We start from the raw sequence: 9,217 nt of genomic DNA, 5'->3' as shown, positions 1-9,217 counted from the left end.
AGCATCAAGCTCTGCCCGAATCTTTTCAATCTTACTGTCGAAAAACCGCCCGATATCGTTGGCTAAGATTGAGTTGTCCGTGTATTCTGGAAAACACAACTCATTGCTCGGAAGTAACAATGATTGAGTGGCCCTGAATAGCTTTCCTTGGTCTTCACTATTGTCGTTCACAAAGTCTGAGTAGAAAGCACGCTTAGCCCGTGTACTTAAATAAGTAACGTGGTTCTTGAGTTGAGCTTTCGACAAGTTTACTTTACAAAATCTTGCCAACAAATCTGGGGGTGTATAAACCAGATTTTAAACTTTTTATACGTCACATCTGAGGTGAAACAGTACTATTTATCATACAGACCTCGGACAGAATGCAGTATTTCACAGTTTTTGAAGACAAATTGCAAAAAGCCAATATTCAGGACGATCAATCGTGGGCTTTTAGCGAAACCGTTCAAAAACTTTCCAAAATCACCTATACGGCCAGCCGGTTCTCACTTTTGACGAGAGCCAAATTTTTAGTGAACTTTAATAGAGTTACATAATAAAGAATTATGTTTATTTTTTTTATTTAATGGTTTTATAACGATCTGTAATCTTAAAAGGCGTTTGATACGTGCGACATTTTGAGTACTCCTGCAAGCGATGTTTATGAAGAAGTGTAAACAAACGCCACAGCGATTAAAACAGCAAAAGAGACTACTAACAATCAATAAAAGAAATATAATTCGGTGAAACATTTACAGAGACAACAATTTTCATTTCCGAAGACAAGTATTAAAGTGTCTCTAAAAATCGTGAGTCTTAAAGCTTAAGTTTATGAGCGGTCTTTATGTTTTTAGCCGGCCTCCACGTGTTTGCTTTTTTCAAAGATGAACTCGAGGCAAAAAAATTGCTTAAATTTTTCCTTCTACAGCCAAATTTACAACTAAATATTCGGAACGTTTTCTTTCTATTTGCGGTGAGAAAATATATCTAAAGGCTTTTTAAAGATCTGTAAGCTTATATCAAACCATATATTGTCTTAAATCTTACACTGAACGTGCATAAACTTGCCTCATAAACGGTGCTCGACTTCATGAAATTAGATGAAAAAAACAAAAAACAAACATCAAATACAATAATTACTTATGCTTACCATTCGAGATACAGCCCCTGAAAGCTATCAAGTAGGGCCAGAATCGCTTGAGACTTTTGAACCCTCTTACACATCAAACAAGGTGAAAAACGAAAACGATGCCATCCCGGCGAAATCGGATTTCCGCCTTTGACAAGCGACGCATCTCTCAACAAAAAATCCAATAAACAAACCAGCCATGAATAACAGCAGACTCTTGATAACAGCTGTATTTCATTTTGTATATCCAGTGGAAAAAGACAGTTAAAAAGTTGACAGAAAAACTTTGTTAGCTTCAGCTGTCAAAGTGAACAAGTTTCAAGATGCTGCATAAATTTTCCGCAGGAACTCACCTGTCAAATTTTGACCAATCAGAGCATAAAAACTGAACGAAGAGCATGACCAACGCGTGACCTTGGTAAGAAATATATGTTATTCACCGGCCGAGAGGTCCGTATTGGGAGAAACTGTGCCCGAAGTCTTGAGTACCACCCGAGGCCCTAGGCCGAGAGCGGTACTCAGACCGAGGGCACAGTTTCTCCCAATACGGACCGACCTAGGTCGGTGAATAAAATTTTTATCTTTTCCTGCTGAGATTTAAAAGTTTCAGGAAAATTGTCCTTCACTCTCCAACCTATGCGTGTTGAAGTAGGACGCGTGTTGATGAAGCGCGCGATCGATTGCAAACCACAATAGAACATTACAACACGATTTTTGGCTCGGTAATTTATATTATTACACATACCAATTTTAAGGTTTTGAATTGAATTCGAACAAAAGAAGGCGATGTGAGTAACAAGTTATAAACAAAGAAATGAAAACAGCGATAACCGACTGCTGGAAAAATGATTCGTGTTATTTATTTAAGATTGAAAGCTTAACGCAGTCATTGACAACAGTCAACCTTTTCTAAGTAGAAAACTAGCGAGGCAAAATTCAAAAAAAACCGTGCAGAATCTAGATTTCGATAGATTCACACAGCAAAAATGGAAAACAAAACTACAAACAGAGCAAAAATGTCCAATAGACGGTGCATAAAAGTAAGATTGTAGTACTTACAGCGCGGTTATAAAGCTAGTGGAGCGACATCACGAGCCACCTGTTTTGCTTTGCTTTAGCGGTTTTTCTGGCTGACTTGCTTGATTCTCCCTTCATATTTTTTGTCTGAATAATAAAATTCACTTTCTCCTAGCTAATGTTAATAATACCGCAAGTTTTAAAAGAAAAATGGTTGGAAATTGGCGGTTTTTGCTCATTCGAAAACAACAAACAAACTTGTGAATGAAGCTGCCAACGATTCCGCCCGGGTTAGCGGGCAAGATCGTAAAATTCCGCCCGCTCTCGGAACCAATCACATTCCAGGATTTGGATGATTCCGCCCGCTCGGAAGTTTGGAAAAAAATAAAAAACTAATAACTGAAACTAAAACCTAATAAATAACTAGCTGAATTTTTGCGTCCGAGGTTAGTTTGAAAACAAACTCTTAATAGTGCGGGGCCATAGTGACATAAACACAACATATTTCAAATGAAGTTTTTTTAAAAAAATATACTTGAGCCTGCGATCATTTGGAAACTAGTAACTTTTCAGCGGATAACTTCAAAAAAGTACTCGACCTTGATGGGTCAACACCTGAGCCCGCGATACAGTCAAGTGATACTGGTCAGCGGATACCTTGTTTTGACAGCTGTCAATTAATCACAACACTGATGTGCAATCAGTTTTCTCCTGGGCTCCCGAAGTATTTGGGAAGTGTGAAAGTAAAAATTGGTTTTCCTGTGGTGCGGACTGGGACGGTCGCTCTAGCGGGCGGGCGGGCGGTCGGTCGGTGCACGGTCACGTGATTACCAAATATTCTGGGTATGAGTAGATTTACTTAGCTATGGGGCTCCTCGCGCGCGCGTGGAGCTCCGCTAAAAACTAAGGGTCATGGACGGAGTCAAAAAATGGCCTAAAATATTGCAGTTCAAGAAAGGTATTTTTTTATCCTAAGGCCTAGGTTTTTAGGTAACAGCTGCAGCCAAGAAATCCAGTGAAGTAACAGGGACGGATCCAGGAATTTTTCATTGGGGGGTCCAAACTAGCCTGCATAGCAAGTGTTTCCATTTGGTTTCGGAGCAAAGAAAGACCGGTTTTGGCCGTGCGAGAAATGAAATGAGTCCCATTTTCGTGCGGTCTTTGACTCTCGTTCCTTGTTCTTTGCTCCTAAACCGCACGGAAACGCTTGCTACGCAGGCCTACACCCCCTTCCACCATTCATGGTTGCACGTTGTAAATACTCCTTGGCCCCTTGCCTTGTACTTAAATTCTACTCGTAAAGGATGCATAATTGTCGACCAGCTGAGAAAGCAGAGACGTCCACGTGTTTCTCAATCTGTGAACGCCGGTCACCGTTGGGGCGGGAAATACTACTTTGCGAGCAGAGGCGAACAGATCAGAGGAGGTACCCAAAAACAATTACATTTTTGAATATCCCTGGAAATTAGTTTAGAGGCAAAATGCGATTAGCGTTTCATTTAAAAAAAAAATCAGCCAGTTTAAAAGTGATGTACGATCCTGTCAATGTCAGTGACAATTTCAGCCTCAAAAAAGCGTCAGGTCTTAAAGGAGGGTGCGGACCCCCCCCCCCCCCGGATCCGCCACTGAGTAACTCTAATACATGTGGATTTCATAAGTATTTCGATTTTAGTGAGCACGTTAAAATGACCTGCAAGATCGTGTTTTTCCGCATTTGCGGTATTGCCGAGATTAGGCGATATTTATCCCATGACACTGCCAAGACTATTAATTGTTCACGCTTACATAACCTCGCGTTTAGATTACTGTAATACCCTGTACTGTGGTCTTCCAAAGTATCTGATTGATAGACTTCAAATTCAGCAGCTCGCCTTGTTACCGCGTCGAGAAAGCATCATCATATTACACCGATTCTTAGGCGTTTACACTGGCTTCCTGTGCTCTATAGAATTATTTTTAAAACATTGTTACTGCCTTATAAGGCTCTAAACGGTCAAGCACCTAGCTACATCAAAGATCTGCTGAAGTATAGGAACTCGGGCCGCGTTTTACGATTTTCAAACAAGCATTTGCTTGACGAGCCCGTGGCTAAATTAAAAACCTATGGTGATAGGGCATACTCCGTTGCTGCTCCAAAATTGTGGAATAAGTTACCATTGGACATCAGGCTATCATCGTCAGTTACTGTATTTAAAACTAAGCTTAAGATATATCTGTTTACGAATTCTTTTGATTTATAATTTTTATTATTAACCTGAATTGTATGGAATGTAGTTTTTTAAAAAAATTAATTTCGAGTTATGGTATTGTAAAGCGTCACGGACAATTAATGGAGTATGGAGTATGGAGCTATATAAATGCATTTTATCTTTTATCTTTATCTTTAAAAATGCAGAAATTCTGCATCCTTGAAAGAGGTAGGTGCAAAAATTCTGCATGACTTTATTTTCCGCTTATAATATACATCTCAAAAATTGTGTTGAGTCTGATTGGCTGAGAGCAGTGCTAAATACAGTGCAAAAACGAGGAAACATGATGCAAAAAGAAGGAAACAAAATGAAAATTTCTCAGAGAATAGAAAACTGTGATTGGTTAATAAACAGTAGAAATATATAAGAACCAATCAGTTGCCCCAATCTACTGGCGGGAAGCTAGCGGATGCCTTGAAAAATTGCCGGTCAACAAAGCTGATTTTAGTTGTGTCACCACAGAAAATACCATTGAAGAATTGGAAAAAAAAAAAACTTTCAAAAACGAAAACACCGTAAAGAGGACCGTATATTGAGTTGATGTTTGAAACAATTTTGCAAAGAGGAAGGATTTTCCGCGCAAATATATATAGATTTACGAGCAATACGACCTCAACAAACCGCTCGACCGAGTGCTTCTACGCCAAGATTCACGAGTAATAAAAACGAACAAGGGGATGACTATGAGCCCAGAAGTCTCAAAGTAATGATGACAGCTTTGGACAGGTATTGGAAAGAGAAAGGATGTACCAGTTCTTTAATTGGGGACAGGCAATTCAGCTGGTCGAAGCAAGATTTTGACGCTATAGCCGAACAACTATGTGTAGCCGTCCAAACCGGCTGAAACAGTGCCAGGCGAGTAAATTTTTCGATGAATATTATTAAAAAGTAGTGATACGACTTTTCTCGTTCAATTTGGATTTTATTTGCACTCGTGTGTTTTTCAAAAATCTCAAATCGCATTCCCCCTACTGGCTCATGCAATTTTCAGCTGAATTTTGATACTTTTGATGAAAAACACTTTCGTGGAGATAAATATTTCCAAATTGAACTCGAAGTCGTACGATTCAGATGATTACCTATACAAATTAACACTACAATAAATGAATGATGCAGAGATTCTGCATCCTTAAAAGACTTTCATGGATGCAAAACTTCTCCATGGCCTTATTTTCCGCTGAATCCACTACTGCTATCATGTACTACATGTAAAACATAACATATGATTGTTCCAGAAAATCTGCTGAATTCGTAGTACACGCCCTGGAAATAAGCGTATCCGCCACTATCCAGACCTTCAGATAAGGAGGGGCGGCGGTCATCCAGACCCTGAGATAGGGGGGGCGCCCGGTGTCTAAAAAAAATTTTTTTCGGCCCTTCTGGCCTCAGTTTGGTCTAAAAATAAGGGGGGCCCTCCCCTGGTCCGCCACTGATACGTGAAGGTTAACTACAGCTCAAATGACTCAAATTCCCCGCTAACTTTTAGTCTGCGAAACAGCCGTCTCTCCCATTTCTCGCCTATAAGAGCATTTCACCAGGAGGGACATCTGCACCTCAGCGAAGCAAAACGTTCCTAGCGCCGAGGAACGAGGAGTCACGGCTTTTCGCAGGGAGCGCTAACTTGAACTAAATTTTGTTCCTCTAGTCAAAATTTACTCCGATAACTTGAATGCCATCCCATCTGTAAAATACACGAAAACTATGAACACTAAAGCTAGTTGATTTCGACTTACTTACTTTCTCTCGCCTCTTCTTCCTTGCCCTCGGTTAAACTGTTCGTGCGCGCAGCTGTATCTCTTACTTAATGAGATAAGAGCCTGGATGCTGTGTGACAAACTGAAGATCAATGATGGCAAAACAGAGTTTGTAGTAATAGGCACCCGTCAGCAACTATCTAAGGTTCATGTTGACTCGCTTGCAGTAGGGGATGCTCAAGTGTCGCCTGTTCAGTCGGTCAAGAACTTAGGGACATGGATAGATCGTAACATGAGTCTTCAAGTTAATATCAATAACACGTGTAAACCAGCCTATTACTACATTACAAATGTAAGACGAATAAGAAAGTATTTAAGTAACCAAGCAACCCAGACACTTGTTCATGCCCTACTAATTGGGCGCATTGACTACTGTAATAGTATTCTGTACTGGTTACCAGCTAAACAAATAGCAAAGTTACAACGCCTCCAGAATTCCGCAGCAAGACTTTTTTTTGAGATTCCAAGGTTTTATCACATCTCACCAATTCTGTGTATGCTTCATTGGCTTCCAGTAGAATTTAGGATTCATTTTAAGATTATTATAATTACTTTTAAAGCGATCCATGGACAAGCTCCGGTATATCTACAAGAACTCATTAGCAAAAGGGAGGAAAAGAGATACAATTTAAGATCGTGTGCAATGGGAATCATACTTCAAACGCCAAGAACTTTGACTAAAAAGACATTACCGTACTTTTTTAGCTGCGGCACCTAAACTGTGGAATGGATTACCATCATAAATACGAAATGAGCCGAATTTTCATAGGTGTAAAGGTTTACTTAAGACCCATTTTTTTAGATTAGCTTTTTATTAGGATTTTTTAGGATTATGTATATATTATATTTTTATAGATCCATTGTTTTTTTTATATAATATTTTTAGTTATTTTGGATAACTTATTAATGTCGATAATTTACTTTCATGTAATGCGCATTTGATCATATTTACATGTATTTTGCGCAATATAAATGTTAAATTATTATTATTATTATTATTATTATTATTAATGGGTTCTTACTCTCAAGTCGATTCGTACCCACACTACGTTCGATTCGTAGCCGTATTCCACTCGATTCGAACACAAATCACAGAGTAAATACAACTCAGAAATAATAATAGCTGCACGTTTCACATGTAACATTTAAGAATTGGTTCATGCTTATAGCTTGCGTATTATCTAGCCTGAGAAAACATTTGGTAAGTAAGCGCGTGCGAAGGTTATTATTCTGCTCGACAGATAATTACAGCTTAATAAAGAACTGACTGCCCAAGTGAGACAGAATAAGGAAGTGCGTGCTCGACAGATAACAACAGCCTAATAAAGAACTGACTACTTAAAAACCACGTGCAAAGGTTATATTCTGTATTCTGCCCGATAGATAACAACAGCTCAATAAAGAACTGACTACTTAAAAAACACGTGCAAAGGTTATATTCTGTATTCTGCCCGACAGATAACAACAGCTCAATAAAGAACTGACTACCCAAGTGAGACAGAATAAGGAAGCGCGTGCGAAGGTTATATTCTGCTCTGCAGATAACAACAGCTTAATAATCAATATCTCGAAAACATAATCTTTTTGTATAAGAAGAGAATTCTGACAGAACAATGTATTTGCAACCTACCAGCCATCGTGGTACTCAGTTAAAACCAGTATCCAGGTCATCAAAGCGAATGGCGGCGAACGACCACGCGCGTATTTCCCGCCAAATACAAAATCAATGACCTCTATCAAGAGTCCGAAATCATGTTTTAAAAAAGCTGCAGATAGCGCTGTGCTAATACGTGCTCGGAAAACGTGGCAGCAGCCAGCTTCAGCGGTGCAAATTTCTCCTAATATTATCGCATACCAAACAAATGTTTATAAAAGAACTAACGATGAATTGCCACTTACCAGCGAAGATTTTGCTAGGATTAAATACTCGTACACTTGATTTACTCACCAAAATCTATAACGAGCGAGGCTTTCATTCAGGTCTAGCCAGAACGAAACATTGTTTTTTTTTTCAGCCTGAGCCTGTCATGTAAAAATTTGAAACAGAGAGGCTATGCTAATTCCTCCGCGTTTAATTTTGACAAGCTTAAATTAATTTTCTGGATGCAAATGGAAAGAGAAAGGTTTTAGAGAATATCCAGTTCCAGTAGTATGGATAATTAGCGGAAGTCTTGCCTCGAGGCTCGTTCATCTATTTTAAACGCCAGGCCGGATGAGAAAAAAAACCTAACTAACTGACAAAAAGAAAGCAAGGGTTTCGGAAACATTTCAGTCCCTCAACTTGCTATCTTGAATAAAAGTGTTGTTGTTGTACATGCTTCATTGAGGTTTTATTAATGTTTTGATTGTCAGTCATAATATTGCGAGGCGTTGTGCAGCTTGGTTTTTTCCTTTCACGGGCTGTGCAGACTGTGACGCGTGAATGAAATGTCTGAAAATGGTAATGGTTTAACTAAGACTCAACTAAGGCTTGTGATTTCAGTGCTCCTGTGTATACTCGCTTTCAGGAGCTTCATCCAAGGTGAGACTGCGTAATTAATTATTACCTTTTTTTCTCGTTTTAGTTTTTTTTGTAAAGTCAGGCGTTAAATTATTTCATGTCATAACATGTATTAAAGATTGTGAAATTGACCTTCTCTATAATACAGCATTTCTACCTATTATTAATTATGCATTATCCGCCTACGCTGCGTGCGATTCCGATCTTACACCTGTGCAATGTTTCTTGGACAACTGTTTTAAAAGGAAATACACGCCTAAGCCTGTAAGTATATATGATTTCTTAGAAAAGCAAGATCGCAAAATTTTTCGAAAAGTTTTTAAGTCTACAGGTCATCCACTCTTATCTATAATGCCTCGTGTCAAACTGTCTAGCTACCATCTTAGGAAAGAAACTTGTTATAAACCTAAGATTTAAAAACTCTTTTATTAACCGTTTATGCATCAGTCAATTCCACCTGCGCCCACCCCCCCCCCCCCCCCCGCTAACCCCCGGGCATGAGCATTTTTTTTTGCCTTGGATGGCAAATTCCCGGGGGTGAAGACTCTTGAGCTGTCAAATCCCCCGGGGTGGGGACGAAAAAAGAGGG

This window comes from Porites lutea, chromosome 14 (assembly GCF_958299795.1).
Source record: "Porites lutea chromosome 14, jaPorLute2.1, whole genome shotgun sequence".
Taxonomy (NCBI): Eukaryota; Metazoa; Cnidaria; class Anthozoa; order Scleractinia; family Poritidae; genus Porites; species Porites lutea.
The sequence above is the reverse complement of the archived record's forward strand: the minus strand, read 5'-3'. Positions refer to the sequence as shown.